At 40.9% G+C, this 19,851-nt stretch overlaps 1 protein-coding gene across 5 annotated transcripts in view; it reads right to left on the reverse strand.

The window, feature by feature from the left end:
• Positions 1-19,169, reverse strand: part of PTPN3 (protein tyrosine phosphatase non-receptor type 3) — a 124,108-nt gene extending 104,939 nt beyond the window's left edge. For all 5 annotated transcript variants that reach the window (XM_064705611.1, XM_064705609.1, XM_064705610.1 and 2 more), the window contains exon 1: positions 19,022-19,169. The gene's annotated coding sequence lies outside the window, so the exon portion shown is untranslated. The remainder of the gene's footprint in view (positions 1-19,021) is intronic.
• Between the last annotated feature and the right edge of the window lie 682 nt (positions 19,170-19,851).

The raw sequence follows: 19,851 nt of genomic DNA on the forward strand, positions 1-19,851 counted from the left end.
AAGACTATAATTGTATAATGCACTTTATACTCCAGCACTGTTCAAAATGATGAGTTCAGGAGATCCTCAAGTCTCACAAAACTAGTTGAAGGAATTACACAAAGTTCTACTTCATGATTATTGAGAAAGAATTTGAAAATGTGCTGCAGAAGTCTTGCATCTTAGAATCAAAACCTAAACAACATGATAAAATTAAAACACCTCCTGATACTTTGATCATAACGTCTTGTTTTTACATATTCAGATAAACAAAACTGAAGTTGTTCATGTAAGAAGTTTACTTGCCCTGTAAGTAGAAGAACATCTCCAGAAAATTTACAACTTTTTATATGGGCATGTAGTGATAGGAAAAGGGGTAATAACTTAGACTAAAAGAGGAGAAATCCAGTTTAGATATCAGGCAGAAAATCTTCACTATGAGGATGGTAAGGAACTAGGATGGGTTGCCCACAGAAGCTGTGGATGCCCCACCCCTGGAAGTGTTCAAGACCAGGCAGCATAGAGCTTTGAGCAACCCAGTCCAGTGAAAGGTATTCCTGCTCATGGTAGGGGTCTGGAACTCGGTGATCTTTAGGGCCTTTCCCAACCCAACCCAACCCATTATATTTGATTTGTAAGTCAAGAAGAAAAAGTAAACACACACTGTGGAAAGCCAGTCTAGGAATATCTGCATTTTGTAAGCACTCGCCAGAGATGAACAGCTTACTGCCATTCTTTCCTCTCTTCATCTCATCTTCCTCCCGCATTTATGACTAATAGAAGTATTCATATTTTAAGCTTACGAAAGTACACTCTCTCTTCCCTTTTCAGGTTGTTTCACAGACTTCAAAACATCTAGTATCTCAAGAATTTGTATCAGTAAGATCAAACTGTTCTCCAGGACCTGCAGGAGCACTGACAGCAGCTCTGCAGCTTTTGTACAAGTCCTCCTCCTCCTGCACAAAAAGAATAGGCAAACAAAAAAAAAAACAACAATGCCATCCAAACTGGATAGACATTTTTCCAATTCCTGCATGTGCTTCGACATCCTTACTTTAAAAGACGAAAGTAATTCCTCCACACAGTGAAGAAAAGATAAACATACTACAGAACACATCCTAGCTTGCAAACAATTTGTGCTTTCTGGTTTTCCGTAAGTATTTAAACAGTGTATGTTTCAAACCAGCAAAATCCAAACATTTACATCTTTACATCCCTGTTAGACAATTTTTTGACCACCCTACAAGATTAACATACACCCTGTGACCATGGTGCACCACACTAGAAGGGGACTGCTCCAAAAAGCACTCACCTAAAAGAGATACTCCTGCATCTTCCCTCCACTTCAAATCCAGTGCCAGCTATCTCTTGGTCATTTTCTTCCTTTCAACACATAACTTCAGGCCCCAAAGAGCCAAAAAGCAACTTCCCAGTCAGGATTCAACAAGGCTTTGGTGCCAAGCTCAGGCTGGACAGCCATGTCCTTGGCAGCACAGATACCGCCCTAGACCAGGGAAGTCAGAGCATTCCTCCACCATCACAGGCTGGAGGGAGTATATTGGGACAGCTTTTAGACAAATATCCCCTAAGCCTTCTGCCATGAGGCCACCAAAGCAGAGTGAGCATGAGCCATGCAATCCTGGAATTCTGGAGAGTACAATTGAACGGATTAGAGTGCGATTTTGTAAAGGAGTCTGGTAAAGAACTTCTTGCTCTTGGGTGAAGTACTGCTTTGGTTTTGTTGGGAAACAGGGAAGGGGGGTTGTTTTGGGATTTTTGGTGTTTTGTTGTTTCTTCTCCAATTACTCTACTGACATATAACACTGGCACAAGTAATTCAGCCCACTTAAGTCCTTTTTGTTCATTTTTAACATAGCTGTCCAGCAAATGGGCATTTATAAAAAAGCCTCCTGTTGCCATCTGAAGTAATGCAAGTCTCTTCAGCCTTGTTAAAACTCCCATGCAGAGCCAAGATCACATAATTTAGAGATTTAAACCATCTCATTTTTGAGAATGCATCCCTACGTATCAACTGCTGCTATTTTTCAGAATTTATAATTCAGAGCCCAGTTTGATTTTTAAGTTCCAAATCATTCAGTGCACAATACAATGCCAAGCATTTTCAAACAAACACACCAAATTTTGCCAAGTAGATCTGACATGCCCCAAGCCTTTCTATTTCAGTTTTTGTATTCCTGGCTGGCAGGTAGAATATTTATCTACTTTCCACAAAGCAATCTTAGCATGCTGTGGCAACCGATTACAGAGGAATGCAGGCACTAGGCCAGCATTGCTGGTTTATACTGAAACAGGAGCAAAAAAAGGAGAGCTCTGCTTACAGTCCTGAGATCCGGTATCTCTCCCAGTTTCCTCACTGCTCAGCACTTTTACAATGCAGAGGTAATGGGCAATGCCTCCCTACAGGCAAATTCCTCAAAACCTAATGTGGAACGGCTGGGAGAGGTAGAGGGGTTTGGCTGCAGCATCTCATCAGGTTAGAACCATGATCACAGAACAGCTGGAATGAGAAACAGGACAGAAGTCCACAACTACTAATGGTCTTTTGCCTTTGTGTTTCTTTCATGACCCAGCAATACACCAGAAGTGCTTTTTAAAGGAAAGGCATGAAAACAAGGACTACTTGAAAACACAGTACTGTATTTCTAGTTTTGCTTAAGACTAGTCAATTGACCAGAAATGAGCAGTACAGCAAATCAATGACAAACCAGCCTTTTTTCCTGGAAATAGCTGATCATCATGAAAGCTTTAAAGGAGAAATTAATTTGAAATGGGTTCTTCAATGTCATCAAGCTTATTTTACCTTAGCAACTGAATAAAGGGGATTAGCAACTTGATTTTGAAAGCTATTAGCTAAACCTTTACATAGATCTCTAATATTTAAGCTTATGCTGTAATCAGTAACAAAGGTAATGACCCCTACTCCAGATTGCCTACCCTAAATTACACCTAAATAAAAATACTCAGCTTTGTTTATTTTATCTTAATTGCTTTCCTAGTGCAAAATGTACCTTGTCATGACCAAGTAAGTGGTCTGCTTGCCCACGAGAGCTTTCTGAATGTGACATCAATATTTACTCAGGCTGAATGCTCTGAAGTGCCACATGATCTTTGGAATTAAAGTACAAATTCTGACCTACGCCACATACACTTTCCTACTATTAATAAAACCTAGTATTTCACCCAAACAAGGTGAAATACTTTGTCCCTTGCAAAAATGGGGTGGGGATTCAGCTTCAGGATGCACTGCAAAATAACTGCTAGATCAAGCCAAAACTTGCAAGGTATGTAACCTTCCACCGGGTTAAATTCATGCAGCACCACAGAGCCCCCCTCTTGAAGCAATATGACAAGAACAGAAATTCTATCAAAGTCAAGGCAATTTGCAAGACTAGAAAGAATAGCTGGACAGTTTTGCTGGGGACTGAATGCAATGACAAGCTGGCTGCCTCCCCTGAACCAGTAAACACAAAGCAGCCAAAGTGAATCACAGCCGCATGTTTGGAAGGGAGGTCTAAGAGATCTTCATAGCAGAGCTCTGGCTGGGAAGCACTTCAAAACCTTGAGGAAAAATCAAGAAGGGAATGCTTCCTGGTTTATTTCTTATCATATTCATGAAGAAAGAGCTCCCCTTTCCATAACTTTCAAAAGCATTATATCAGATGAGTTCAAACATAAAAATAAATCAGGACTGATAAGACTAATTGAATCAGGAACCAGCACAGGCTCTGAAGAATATAGGGGGTTTCAAGTAGAATAAGCAGAAGACCAGACATAAAAGCAAGTGCTGGATGAATAAAAGCATAATGGGATGGAACAAAGCAAATGGTAACACAGGTATAACAACCATGCAGAGGTTGGAAGAAGAAGAAATTAGATAAGACAGTGAAGGGGAATTACCTGGCATCATTAAAAAAATGAATGAAGTTTGCTCCTGAAGAACTAGACGAGTGCCAGGCAAAAAAAAGAAAAAAATTCTTAAGGATTTGTCCAAATTCCTACTACGACTCTTAAAAAAAAAAAAATGGGAGAGAGGTTAAACCATTGATTATTGTGAAATAAAATATGGTGTTTGGGGCATTTTTTTGGTTTGGGGTTTTTTTGGGAGGTCATGGTTGCTTGGTTTTTAAAATGTCCATTGAAGTTTCAGTATCTTTTTTGGGTTTCCATTCATAAATGCTAGATAGCATGATTTCATGCTGAGTCTGAAGTGCTTCCTTGAAAGCATGCCATTTTAGTCCCAGCCAGTCTCAAGAAATGTTATCTGCACAGTTGGGTGAGAAGTCAGATGCATCTCATTCAACTATCTGACATTCTCTTACTACTGAATTTGTCACCTTTTTCTCCATCATGACTCAAATTATTCGTGTACAGACAGCTAACAGTGACCACATACACACCTTAACTTCTGTGACAAACATGCACTACTACACTTAAACACAGGTCTTAACACCTTGTTTAACAGATAAAAGTTTGATCTGCCACAAATATTTTGCCATCATTCACGTTTAATGCTTCAAGACCAACTCCTCAGGTCCACCTTATTAATATCTCCAGAAGGAGAGGGAAATGAAAACCTCAGAAGAACAAGGATGACAACTCTTTCTGGTGGTATTACTACAACCATCATCACAGACTACACTAATTACTTTCTTCTACCTCAAACTTTCAGTATGCAACAGTTTAGCAAACTATCACCTTCTTATCTCTAAGAACCTTTTGCTCAATGGTCAATATTAAATCATGAAAGGAAAAACTGGCAACATTATCAAAGATGTACAAAATTAGACAAGCACTGTAGTGTACTAAGCTTGTAAAAAAGAAATGTACATTCTTACTCATGTAGGTGGAATTAGAGGATTTATACTGCAATTTGCTTCAGAAAAAGACCCAAAATTATTTTGATCGATTAATCAAACACTTGGAGAGCAAAAAGAGCAGAATATCAGTGTAGTTGAAGTAAAAATAAATCCTTAGGAGGCTGTAGAACTTTTCATAAATTTAGAAGTTCAGATACTACAAAGTGTTATCAAACCTACAAAATTCAGTAATACAACTGCCATTACAAATGCAGTAAAGAAAGGATTAAAAAATTCAAAAATGCAGATTTAGATGGCTACTTTCCTCTGGTTTTCAGCCTTGCAAACCTCCAAAAGAGGGTTGAAAACTGAGCTTGAAAGAGAAGCCTGGCTGTGCTGGGCCCACTGCCGCCCCCAAAAGCGTGGCTGCAGGTCCCCAGCCCAGCACACCCTGCCGCAGTGACACCATTAAGCAGCCCCACGCTGGGAACACGGAGATCCAAGCTACTCATTAACCAGGGCCGGGCAGGAGGCTCCCAAAGCCCGCCCGGAGATGGGGCTGTTCCCAGAGCCAACACAGCACCTGCTCTCGCCTGGAACAAACTGCAGGGAAAGCCCCTGCCCCAGCACAGTGGGCTCATGCTGACAGCAGGCGTTCAAAACCACCAACTCCTCTGTTCTAGGACTAATCTGTTTGAAGATCTTCTCCCCCCTTCCCTGCCCTGTCACCTAAATTATAATATTTTTAATTGTGCAAACAGTAGTTAATTATAAATCTAGCTATCCAGAGAAAGGTGACAGCACACCAGAGCCTGGAGCAGCGCTATTCGAACATGGTCTGTGATGGCTGCAATTATGCTAAGGAGTCACGAAAGAATAAAAACGTCTACATCAAACATCTCTTCTGAAAAGCAAGCACAATGCAAACACCTTTCTGTCCACTTCAAGAGCAGGTCCTAAAGTGGTTAGGTGCCAGGAAAACAAAAAAAGTAGCGCTGATCTAAATGCGAAGAAAATAAGACATCAAATAATTTAAACAAGCAACAAAGAAAAGAATAAATCATTAGCAACACCAGGTAAAAAAAATACAAAGTTTTCATCTTGAGAAATGCTGACCTTGTAACTGTTTTTCTCCCTGCTTGAAATAATTTTACTAGCTAATGAAAAGAAATAAAGTTAAAAAAGAGCCTGATGAGTCATTATAAAACAGGCTTGTTAAGTATATCCGTATATATATGTATTCCTCTTCTATTGCAAAGTTAAGCACTGGAAACAGCATTTAAAACTTGCTAAATATACTCAAGCCAAATCATAACTAAACCAAGTAGTCCCTGCACCTAATTTTACATGCAAATCAGTCACAGGTTAACATAAAAGGTTTTGAATATTTAAGTATACTTTCCCATGAAGTAGCTTACAGGATTTTGCTATCTCCAGTAAGAGATCCTTAAGTTCCACTCTGAAAGCCAGGTCTAAATTTTTAGGTCTCCTGTACAAATTTTACATAGTATATGCACAGACATCTCCACAGACCTCAGGACTATTTCCTGAACCAGCAGACAGCAGCATTACCTTTGCAAAATTTGAAAGGCTAATTTGAAATGTCATACAGGGAATGCCAATAGATTACATTGACTTTGTAACAATTTCTACAATGAATGGCTGGGACAAAACCAAAAAGACACCAAGAAGGCCAACCACTACATTTGGCCAATTTGAAAAACAGACAGACAAATTAAAAAAAGAAATCCACCAACAAAAATGCCCCGAAACCAACCACAAACAGGATATGTTTACTTCAAAGTGTTTTGAAACAAATATAGCTCCACAATTTATAAGCTTGTCTTAACATGTTCAATTTGTTCTGCAACAAACATATCAATATATACGTTATTTTCATATATATACATATACATAGACAACATGCCATCAGTCATAAAGCCTTCATTCAGACATTCATCATTTACATAAAACCAATAATCAAGGGGGGTAGAAAGTATTTGCTACTAATAGTCAAACACTTTCTGATTAGGTTTGAAACTAGGTTGTTAAACACTACTCAAGCAGCATGGTGTGTGTCAAGCAAACTCCTTACAGGATGCAACCTCTCTAAGAGCTCTTTCTGCTCTCATATAAGTAAAAATAACTGAGTATCAGCATTATACCTATTTCTCTAATATAGAACAACAATGAAAATTCTTGTAAGTAAGTTTATCATTGCATGCTGGCAACAGTATTGCATTGGCAGACTGATTTCTCACATTTTCCTTTATTTTAACAAGATCAATGTTTACAATATATATATAAAATATTAAAATTATTATATATTATTAATATTATATAATTATATATAATAGATAATATATTATAGATTATATCATTATATATATTATGTATATCACACTACATCATATCATATTATATTTAATGTAAAAATAATAATAAATATCCCTTATTTTAACAAGATTATTGTAATTTCCATTATACTACCACAAATATTTTAGAAAAATATGGCTATACATGACCTAGATCACAGAATCATAGAAAAATCTAGGTTGAAAAGGACCTCTGGAGATCATCTGATCTAACTGTTCTTGAAAGTAGGGCTTTAAAATAGATTTTCCAAGGTCCCATCAGGTCAAACCTTGAATACTTCCAGCAAGGAAGATTTCAGTACTTCTCTACATAATCTATTCCCAGAGTTATATAGTTCTCAAAGCAAATATTTTTTCCCTTATATACAGGCATCTAATTAAAAAAAAAAAAACCCACCAAAAATGAAAAAAACAGTAAACATAAGCACCCTGCAAATAAGGCAGAATAATAGAATTTATTGTCTGCAGAATATTTATTTTAAGTAACTATAGATTTATAATAGATGTCATTGGTCAAGTCCTATAATTATTACTAAATAACTTGATAATATATCAGTGATCCCTTTTGGTGAGTACCTCTGGCACCATCCACTATCCTAAGAGGGTCATATAGGCATTCCCAGATGCCTCTGAGCATGCAGCTATGAATGCTCTCATCTCTTAGGGTTGCAAGGTGCCAACTCCCCAAGCCTGAGGCCTTCCCCTCTTCTCCCAGATCCCAGGCCTTTGTGAGTCCCGCACATTGCTCCATACTGCCAGTCTTGCCCAGCCATCAGACAGAGGATGCGGAGAGCACCAGTGCAGGTAGTGAGTGAACATAAATCAAGCAGTTGCTCACTCTCTGCCCTGTGGGCAGAGCAATACAGACATCTGCAGAGCCTTTCACAGCCCTGGGGCAGGCAGTAAGCTCTTGATGTAGTTCACAGCTTGAGGTCTGTAAGACATTATACATATAAAATGTGTTGAAACCAAGAGGATCGAGCATTACAGGTGCAGGGATGGACAACCAGCACGCTTTTTAAACAGCAAAACTCAGGAGTGGGGTGTTTATTTGACCCAATCTTGCTTGAGGTAACCTGACAGCACATCAGAGTTAAGTGTATGAAGAAACACAAACCTGTTCCTCATTTACTTGTCACACACCAACTGCCAAAAGGGATCCCTATGAATGGAAAAGGACATCAGTAAAGCCAGGCTCCTCATGATGTCTAACCTTATCTGTTGGCAAGAGGCACATTTGCTGATTGCCTTGAAGTTGCCTCTAATCAATCCAGTAAAACAGGCTTTTTTATTACCCACGTTAAAAGTTCAACTTTGCCTTATAACATCCAGATGGTTGTAAAGCCAGTTTTTCTCCACGCTGCCAAAAAAGAAAAGCAAATGTGCTTCAAGGAATGCTGTGAGCAGTCTCTAAGCAAGAGAGGCCATTTCACAGCTCTCAGGGCTGGCACGTGGCAGCTGAGGACCACTGACAGACACAGGACTCCTGCAGTGCTGTGACCGTTTACACAACTGAGGTGACACCTACAGCAACACTTTCTTCAGAGCTTCCTCAACATTAGGCCTCCTGTCTACTTTTGTAAAAAAAGTTGTAAGAATAAGCATAGTACCTTGACATTAGAAATAATTTTACTTAATTAAATAAACTATGCCTTCTAGTTCCTAAAGGGGGAATTATAAAAGGAGAGGGAATCTTTTACATGAACGTAGTGGCAGGACAAGGGGGAATGCCTTCAAATTAGGAGAGAGTAGATTCAGGTTAGGTATTAGGACAAAATTCCTTCCTGTGGGGGTGATGAGGCAGTGGATGCCTCATCTATAAAAGTGTTCAAGGCCAGGTTGGATGGGGATTTGGGCAACCTGTTCCAGTGAAAGGCATCCCTGCACACAGCACTGGTTGGAACTTGATGACCTTTAAGGTCCCTTCCAACCCAAACCATCCAATGATTCTATGATGATAAGCAATGGAAGAAACAGACCATGTTTGGTGGTTACACTAATGTGTTCATAAATGTCTGAGGGACAGAAGGCAGAGGGACAAACATAGGCCAAAAAAAATCTACTTCTGCCTTTGGTAAATGAGGTGATAATAAAGATGCAGTGCTGGACACTTGGAAGACTAAGCAACATGAAGATTTATTTCCTTCATACTCAGTTAACACAGCTTGTAATTGTCTTTGGCAGATTACTTGGGCACCCAAAAGGGAAATTTTAAACCAGTTTTTTTATACTGGGAAAGATTTACTTCCTGGGTAATTGGCAAAAGAAAAGCAAAACTAAATAAGGATAACCATAGTACACAACACGACACTACTCCAAGTCAGTCAAACATAGCACACGCTGGTTAACAAGTAACAGAGGCTGTATCTGACAATAGTAACAAAATCACTTGCTCCTGAGAATGCTCACTTGGTGACAGAGCTAACTTTAGATCCCAACACAACAAATTCTACAGGCCTGCTTTTAAGACCACATTAATTAATCTCTGAAAAATTGTATTTTCAGAGCAGATTATCCTTCAAAACTTCTTTTAATAAAGGGTTAGAGTCCTCCTTTATAAGCCAAAGAAAATAGGCAACATATCACGAGAAAAGGTGGTTTCCTGTATAAAACAATCACAACTCCTCTGCAATCCTTTTGCTCAAAGAAAATGGAGGGTTGTTTTGAAGAAACATTATTTATTTTGTGTTTTCAGAATCAAGAAGTCAACACAAATAAGAAGAAATTATTTGAGTGATCCATTACCTTCACCAGAATCATACAATCATTTAGGCTGGAAAAGATCTCTAGGATCATCAAGTCCAGCCATTAGCCTAGCACTGACACCACTCATCCATTTCCCTAAGTGCCACATCTACATGCCTTTTAAATATCCCCAGGGATGGTGACTCCACCACTTCCCTGGACAGCCTGTTCCAAAGCTTGCTAATTCACTTGGTGAAGAAAATTCTGCTAATTGTGAATATGCGCAACATCTCATTCCACTGCATTTCTGTTTGATTACCACAAGACCTCTGACGGCTCACAAGTCACATAAATTAGTTAGAAATCAAGTATAGTTAGATGAATGACACACAGTAAAATCAAATGTACTGCTATCTCAGGATCTAAAGCCAATATCAGGATCTAAAGCCAATATAATACTAATATATAATAAACAGGGTTTACCAGTTTAGCACTGATTTTAAGCAATTGCATAATTTTAAACAACTGTGTAATTCTTCTGTTCACAGTGACAAGGAGAAATAACTGTGAGGCTGCAACCCCATGCAACCTGCTCCAACAAAAGTATGATGTTCCCAGTTCATTCCAGGGAGATACTACCTGATATATGCAGAATGCTGTTGGCCAGTTTAGGCTCTGTAATTGAACAGCAATAGGACATTTAACATGATACATCAGTTATTTGGTACCTCTGGTCAAAGGCACCAAGTATCACATGAATGAATTGAAAGATTAAATATTTATCTGAAAATAATAAAGCACTATCTGTTCAAAAAAGGTATAAGAAAAAAAACTCCAAAAACCACAAAACACACAACCCACAGCTTTTCCCACTATCAAACACTGAATCACTTCCTAGTTACCAAAAGCCACTGTGCTTCCCTTAATCCTGGAGCCTTATCAGCTGCCAAGTGCCAAATCACCAGCTTCCTTAAGATAGGCACCTTTTCTCCAGATGTGCATTTACAATATGAATAGGAAGCACAGTAACCAAAGCTGGAGAATAAACTTTAAAAAAATTGAACTTAATGAATAGAAAGCTACTATTAGGACAGCTGCTTTACTACAAGAGTATTTAGAACTACAAGTTCTAAAATATGTCAGAGATTTTTGGTTTCTTGATTTCTAGCGCTCCCTGAATGGTGTGGTCTCACAAAAATTTCCTTCACTTATTAAATTTTCTGGCAACTACTTCAAAGAAAAAGTGTGTTGCTAAAGTTGAAAAAATCTGAAAGCAAGAAGAAGGAAAAACTTCCATTGTGGCTCCAAATGTAAAACGCTACACCTATGTGCAGTCTTACTAAAACCTCTTAATTTTATATACACAAAGTATAGTATCACAAGCATTTTGACAAATTAGGAGTTGCCTAATATTCGTACATCTGAATTTTGTCAGTGATACCTCAAATTGCTTATACTTTTGGAGTAAACCAGAAAGCATTGACTCCACCCCAAACTGTTCTCCACAATTCTCAGTTATAAAAAGTATTGGATTTTTATCATTTGGCTTGCAACCTTCTATGAAACAGCCATCAAATGCTGCATACCTCTCCAAGCAGCATATGCTGTCTTGTTCTACTATTGCATTTTTAAAATTGTTTTACTAAATACATGGAAAACTTAAGTTTTTTAACTAAGTACTCATGCTTAGCTAAATTCTTAGCAACCTTTTCAGGCATCATACTAAATAAACTATATTTACAAAATCATGCTGTGAAGATAGAAAGGTTTATGACCATTAAAACAATAAGGTATTTCTGTAAAAATATTATCAAAAGACATGATCTCTTTTCAAATTAATTATTAATAGAATAATGCAAAAGACAATTTTTAGAGTGGTTTATGCTCTACCCAAAGTCAAGCTCACCAATGAGTTTCCACCATCAAGTGAAAATTGTGACATCTTTTTTAGGCATCTGAGAATGGAAGCGGCAATGGGCAGAACAGATACTAAAATGGCAACCAGGTTTAGTTTACACTATTATTAATAGAAGGATTGTTCTAATAAACAACTGCACTGATTCACAAATTGAGAGAATCAAGATTTAAAATTGAGTTAGGCATATGAAAGGGTGTAAACATTAACCAAATAGCAGTAGTCCAGGCAATTCTATATGAAAGAAGAAACTATCAGAGTGCAATAATTTTATCTCCTTAAAGTCTTTTGATAATCAACACAATCCACTGACACACTGAACACAAAAATAAGAAGCCAAGGACATCATAAAAGCTTGAACTATACCATAACTATGAACTTAATGCACCCAGATGGCCAGGATATTAGACAAATGTTTTTAAACATGTTTCCAAAGTGCTTTAATAAATCTTTACTGATATACAGATATATAGATATAGATTTAGATATATAGATATATAGATATGGCTAGAAGCATGTGCAAAAACTATAAATGATCTCTATAAATGATCTAATCTACAACAACCTCTGAAACCCAATAAGGACAGCTTGTGCTCACTGGGTTGTTCAAAGATGCCTTTCTTTCCTACAGTAAACATGGACTCAAATATTCTGAAAGAACAATGTAAAGATAAGGCAAGCTGTACTTTAACACGTGCTAGCTGATCTTCAACTTGACCAAAGTACAATCTGCTGTAACTACAGGCTCTTAATGTGCTAGCTAGAATATCAGCAACACAGTCAAGAAGATACCTTCTTCCAAACCACTAGCATTGAAACCATGGCAAAAAAAAAATACTTGCATGTCCTTAACTTCAGGTACACATCTGCCTCAATCAAAAGCTGTGCCTCTATCTACACCATTATAGTTCCAGAAGAACAGTTCCTCCCCATCTATGTAAGAATATGGAAAAAAAAAAAAAAACCCCAAATCACAAAAATTATGAAAAGCATTTAGACTGACACAGACGTAGAAACAGAGTACTACTGCACATACATGGAATAACCTTAAGTTTAAAAGAAAAATCACCAAAAGTGAGTGAAACTGCAGAGATCAGACCTCTGCAGACTTGGGCCAATCCCTGGGGAACAGCCCATGTTGAACAAGAGGATCCATGGTCACAGAACTGCAGGCAAACAACACAAGAACAACTCTACAGTAGGAAATCCCACATGTATTCCAGTCACAGCTCAGGCTCCCAGCTTTGATTCATAAAATGCGTCATTCCAGAGAGCGTAACTGTATCACATAACTTGCTAGGGAAATAGCCATGGTTACTCATCACAGCTTGCTGTTACGAACTGCTGGCTTTCCATAACACTGCACACACCAGATTAAAATCTCTCTGGGGGTGGAGGGAGAGGATAGCAGGAAATCAATGAACAAGATGTCAAATCATAACTACTTTCATACTTCAAAGTGCAAATAAAACAGCATTTGACTTAGTAGTGAAATACTTCACTGTTGATTTCAGCTGCTCCTTCTCTAGAACTATTTTTTTAAATCTTGCTCAGGCTAAGAGAAGAAAAAAGTCTGGATCAGAATAAATAATAAATTACTTGAAAAGAGGCTTTTTGCATCTTGCTACACAAAACCTTAAAAGGTAGCTTTACTTTGTGCACATGCACATTTAATTTGACCTTTAAACCATATTGTTGAGGCACAAGCCTTGGTTAGCACTACTGGCACCTGTCAGAATCACCAAAATTACAGCTACCTCCAAAACACTGCAACTGTATTTGCCAGCTACAAAGGCTGAAGCATTTTATGATTTCACACAAATTTTAGCATTACTTCTTCTTCAAAAAATATTGAAGTGAAGCATATTTTGTACTGTCCACCTTAACATCATAAATTAAATATTTTATCTTGTTCGAACAGTTATGTGAACTGAAAGAAAGAGTACACAATTATTTTTATAATACATTGCAATAGAAGAACAAAGAGTTGGAATCACTTTCTGTACACCCAGTTTTCTTCTCCTTGCAGAGAACTTAAAAACACACTGATTTTATTTTCACCTTGAATTATTAAAACTCTCTTGAACTCCTTGTAAAACTTTACTTCTCACTAAGATACCACACATTTGAATTGAGGGTTTGAATTGAAGACTTAATTTTGCTTCACTTTTAATGAATTTGTATGAGCACACCAATTAACATTAGTGGGAGAGTTCCAAAAACAAAACTAGTGACTGAACCTGTGGTTGTAAGTTACTACCTTAGTAACACAGTATTGATTGAGAGCAATTACCTAACCAATTTCAGAGTGCACCAGCCACCAGCTTGAATTAGTAAGATAAAAGCTGGCTGTTGACAAAGATGATAGAGTAGGTGGCTGTGATAAGGGTTACTACCTTGCCTCTTGAAACATACTCACTGAATTGGTCAATACAAACAAGCATGCAACTTATTAGCTTGGCTGTATTTCAACTTTGTGATGCACGGAATAGAACAATTTCATTTTTGGCAAAACACCTTTTAGAAAGCCTAATACTCCTCCTGCCAAAAAAGGGATTGAGATCACTTATCTTGAAGAGTTGCTCTCAGCTCCAAATTCTGAAAACCACAGTTTCTTCAGAAGTGTTTTTAGTCATAATTCAAAGCTTAGGACACTCTCTCCCCCCCTAACATATGTTGCTGTGCTTGTATCAAACCTAAACTTGCCAAGAGACAGAACTGATGAAATTACAGCCAATATGACAGATTAACATATGCTCATAGCATGCATACTGCTTGTGGGATTTCTGTTTTATTTGTAAAACTGCATTACCTGTCTAATGTTCTGTAATCTTCATATTGAAGAGACATTTGCAGAAGTTTAACAGAGGGAACTTAGTCAGAGAGATACATCAGACAAGACCACTCCTAATGATTTTCATTTCAAATAGAGGCCATTAGGATAATGTGCTGGTTCAGACTTAGGGACCCAGAGCCTGCAGAGAGCCACCACATCCCTCATGCGGTGATATGCTCTCCTGTTAAATCAGTGATGACAGTTCTTGGACAGAAGAACTGCATTTCTTAAAAGGAGAAGTATTGTTATTGGATGGAGACACATGCTAAGAAGGGATAGTAAGATAATGTGAGACAAAAAGGCTCTTGAACCACAAAAGTGTGACAGAAAGCCAGAGGAACCCCTGATGAAGAGGCAGATACAGTTCTGCTTGTATCTTCTTCAACTTTTTTCTGCAAACTGATTAAAAAATACCTCGCATCTTCCTGAGGAGTACCAGATGGATAATCTGTATTCCAAATGTATGTCTAGAGCCCATATTGTGGGACATCTCTAACTTTTAAGTCAAGAGCACGTGAGAGCAGGTGAACAACAGTACAGCAGTGCACCAAGAACCTACAAGGTTTTCAAGTCTCTCTTGATTCCTCTTGACCCAGAAAACAGGAACCCTTTGTTACCATTACTCATGTGTAATGTTTGGAAATCTAAACCAAAATCTAGCAGACAGACATGACCAGACTTCAGCATGGACCAGATCTCCGCACAACCCAAGCAATCAAATTATGTATGAAGTATCAGTGTTTTCTGCCGGGAGAAGGCTCTTCAAGATTGTGAATGCAGTAAGACAATAGGAAGAAAAATTAAGGCCAAAAAAAAGCTTTATAAAGCAAGCTATCAGACAATGTTTTCTATAGTATCTGATTTTGTAGCATTTCATGAATGCCAGGGTATGAAAAGAAGATAGAGGAGAAACCCAAAGTCCCATAGCAGGCACGTGACTGAGTTTCATATTACAATGCTAATAATAGAAATTAGAACTACTCAGTGAGGTTCAGTGCATGCTGACTGAAGGCAATGGTATCGTAGGGTATGGGGAGATTAGAATCAATTATCTCAAGGTATGTCAGGATGAAACTTGCAGCACATCTGTAACTCCACTCCAGGCTTGTGTGCCTGCTCTTTCTCCTTAGTAAACACCTTGACAGAAGAATAATTTACCTCCCATAAATTCCCACTTGTCATGAAGAAAGCCCACATACACCTTCTGACTTCTAGGCTTTGAGAAGAGGAAAATACTACAGATCATGAAAAGCATCCAACTCCAAGACAAAACTGCAGGCAGATCATTTCTAGTTAACACTGACACTTCCCTTTGCTGGATTAAGTTGCCTAAACTCTGTCTCTCTCTTCAGAGATGACCCCAGTTCAGAGTTACTTGACTGATTCAAGTGAACCATCCCATGCTCCAGTCCAAGGTATGGGATGCTTCCATCAGGGGCTAAAGTGCCAGAGCTATGGCTTCTCATCAGTGTTGTGCCAAACCTCCCTTGCTGACTAACATCATGCACTCAACACATGATGGAACAAAATGTACACTGCACTGTTACACACAGGTAGCCAGAAGAGAAACCAATGCTACAAACACCAACAAATACAAGGGGGAAGCAAAATAAATATTTTTTGCTTAATATACTTTTTTGAGAAAACAGCTGAAAAATGTTGCTCTCTGATTTTCCTGTGTGAACTTTCCAGTAGATGAGCACAGTGTTGCCTCTGACAGACATCAGTTCTCAAGTTCATAGTTTTATGAAGATTAGGGAATGTGCTTCTCAGTCAAAAAACAAACAAACAAAAGAACCCCCAACAACTAAAACCAAACCCACACCACAAGGTTTCCATAAAACTTACAATGAATATTTACCACATTTAAAACAATGAGACTGGTAACTGTGGTCCTCATCACCACTAAACTACATTTTACTTTTAACTGGTTGAGTTTTAATGAACAAATACCCCTATGTATAGATGCCAGCCATGGCAAATATATACTTGTGAATGAAGTGACACAACAGAAGAACTGCTCACTGTACTGATATTTAGTCCACTTTGGAGAATCTAACACTAATGACTTCTGTGCACAAGACTTCTGGTGTTGTACCTATGTAAGGTTACTCCTCCAGTGTCTATGTAAAGCTATCATTTACCCATCAGTGTAAAAAGTAGGTCACAGCTTAGAAAACTATGCACAACTGTCTCTGCTATAATACTGACTGCTAAAAAAACAGCCCACCCAAGATCTTTAGAAATCAGCTGATATTTTAGATTCCTGGAATGGATAAAAAGATGGTTTACCACCTGGTAAGCAATGAACATATTCAAGAAGATGATGATACTACCACTGGCTTTTTTGTTACTACTTTTTTGTTGCTTCTGTCTACTGCTTAAAGCATATTACACCAATAATACAAAATGATGAATTGAGAAGCAGCCATGGAGCTTTGCAATTTAATAGCATATCACTTAACTATAGCTTTATCGACATCTTACTTTGTACTGAAAGTATTTTGGAAGCATGAAGGTAAAGAGTTAAGTACTGTAAAGTACAACATGTCACTGTAATACTACTCAAATTTATGTCCTAAAATAATGAACTGTCCCAGTCTTAGAAGATGCAAAAAGTTGATATGGGAACATCAAAAATGCTTATTAAGTCAGAGAGAGAGATGACAAGTGTTAAGAGTTCTTCCAGGAATCCACTGCTAGCAATATTAGAGTGTTTAATGAAACAAATTTAATCTTATCATCACAAGTTGGTCCTTCAAATGAGCTATGTTAAGTGTACTTAAGAACTATGTGGAGTATTACATTTTTTTCTTACGAACTAGAAAACAAAAATGTATTAGGTATTTGTCCCCAACCTATCAAGACACTTTTGCCACCGGACAGTGCCAGAGAACTTCACCATCATAAAAATTTAGCATTTGTATTGTACTGGTGAGCAAGCCTTTCTAGAGATGGTAACTGAGGAGACTCTTCTTCCCCACAGCTCTGATTGCTGACTCTTTCCCTTATGATCAAACCCACTCGGGTAACAGGGACAACTTGCTTCTTGTACAATTAGTTTCAGAAAAATTTTCATTTAAAAAAAAGTGAAAATGCAACTGCCCTCCAAAACTAAGTAAGTATTCTACACATCTACATTCACATAAATAATCCTTCAATGCAACACTGTCCAAAATTAATACTTCAGTAATATATGCATTTCTACTATAAAGACAGTTTGTGCATAACAGAGTAGCAATACCAATATTTAATAGCATTTAAGAACTAACTTGTTCTGCTTTGTTACATAGGTATTATGGCAGTAGCAATTTGTGACAGGCTGAAGAGTGCCACAAGGGAAGCGACCATCACAGCAGAGAAGACAAAAATCCCAATTGCATCTTTGAAAGAGAGGAAAGCAAGGAGCAACAGAAGGAGAGACTGACTAATTAGTTCAGATAAATTCATTCAAGAGAGGAAACAAGAAGTGCTGCAAGATGAATGAGAATTTTATATTAAAAGAGGCATCCTATTTTACCACTGTTGCATCTGTTCCATAACACGAGCGAGGCAAATAGTTGTCACACTTGACATATATGAACATATTATATATATCTTAGATATATTTCAGATATACTGGATATTTTTGCATCTCCACAGGGCAAGTCAGCACCCAAAACGCTGAAAAGTATCCGCTGTGGAGCCCCGGCAGCCTTCGTGGCGGGGAAGCTGCTGCTGACTAGTCTGTGGTTCTGTATCTCGGGGCTTTGGGGCTCTGATGCCCCGGCAGACCCATGGGGCAGGGGTAGGGGCAGGGCCGCTTTGCGCCGGAGCGCTCCCCTGTCTTCTGAACACGCCCGAGGCACTCGGGGCTCGACGATACTCCCAAGTCCGGTGCTCTGCCAACGATTTGGGGGGAAAAAACCGGGAATAGAGAAGGAGCCAAACTCGCCCTATATTAACAGGCAGCAAAGGCGAGCTCAGGGGAGCCCGGGGACGGGACGGGACGGGACTTTCCCCGTGCTCCCCCCCGTGCCCGGCGCTAAGCACACAAGGCGCGGAGCGGAACAGAAAACGGAGGGACAGTGCGGAGCAGAGCAGTGCCGCCCCCCGAGGGCACGGCACGGCACGACTCGGCTGGGCGGGCGACGGGCTGACACCCAGCCCGGCACGGCCGCGCACCTTCCCGCTCGCTCTCCCCCGCGCCAGCCGCCGGGAGCAGCGCTCGCCCCCGCGGGGCCGGCGGACAGCCAAGGGCGGCGCGGGGCCAGCCGCCCGCCCGGGCACTCCGCCGCCCCGCCGAGGTGCGGGAGGAGGAGGAGGGAGGTGCGGGGGCGGCCCCGGCGGCACCGCCGCCCCCGCCTCCCGGAGGCGCCCCGGCGGCGCCAACTTTCCCCGCGTCCCGCGCCGCTCCCGCCGCCCTGCCCGGTACCTGCCGCGCCGCCCCGCGCCGCCGCCGCCGCCCCGCTGCCCCAGGGGCGCAGAAGGCCGTCACGGCCGTCGCGGCCGCCGCCACCGTGCGGACCGAGGAGAGCAGGTGCGGAGCGCGGCACCACGGAGCCGATCCCGATCCCGCCGCCGGCTCCGGCTCCTGCGCCTGGGCTGGGCGGGAGGGGCGCGGCCGGGCGGGGCGGGGCGCTGAGGAGCGCCCGCCGCCCGCGCCCGCCCCCTAGCGGAGGGAGCGGCCCGACGGGCCCGGCCCAGGCCCCCGCCCGTCCCGCCGCTGCTCTCCGCCTCGGCTCCGCTCGGAGCCCTTCGGGGCTTTCCGCCGTTCCCTCAGCGGGAACCGGAGCGGGGTCACCGCGGATGGCGGGGCCGGGGCTGTTCCCTCGCGTCCCTTCCCGGCCCGCAGCAGCCCTGGCGGGGACTGCCCCGCCGCCACCTGCTCCCGCACGGCCGCGGTCCCGCCCGGGTCCCGCCGTGCCCACAGCTCCTCCCGGGCTGTGCCCGCTGGCAGCGCGGCACGAGGAGCTCTGGTGGCCGGCTCCAGAGGCCGACACGAGCTTCTACCACACGGCCGGCTGGCGGAGCCTGCCAGGGGACGAGGAACCGGCTGTGCCTCGTGCCATGGCCTGGGGAACAACGGGACCGACGCAGGAGGTGCGAAGTGTCCCTAGAGTGAAGTGTCACCAGAGCCCGCAGGTGGTGGCACAGCCCTCCCCATGGCCTCCCCGCACGGGAGGAGGGCAGGTCTGGCCGCCGGCGAGGCTGGCCAAGGCTCGGGATGCGTGCGGTGCCTGCCGCTTCCCCCGCGGCCCTGCT

Source organism: Zonotrichia leucophrys, chromosome 2 (genome assembly GCF_028769735.1).
Source record: "Zonotrichia leucophrys gambelii isolate GWCS_2022_RI chromosome 2, RI_Zleu_2.0, whole genome shotgun sequence".
NCBI lineage: Eukaryota > Metazoa > Chordata > Aves > Passeriformes > Passerellidae > Zonotrichia > Zonotrichia leucophrys.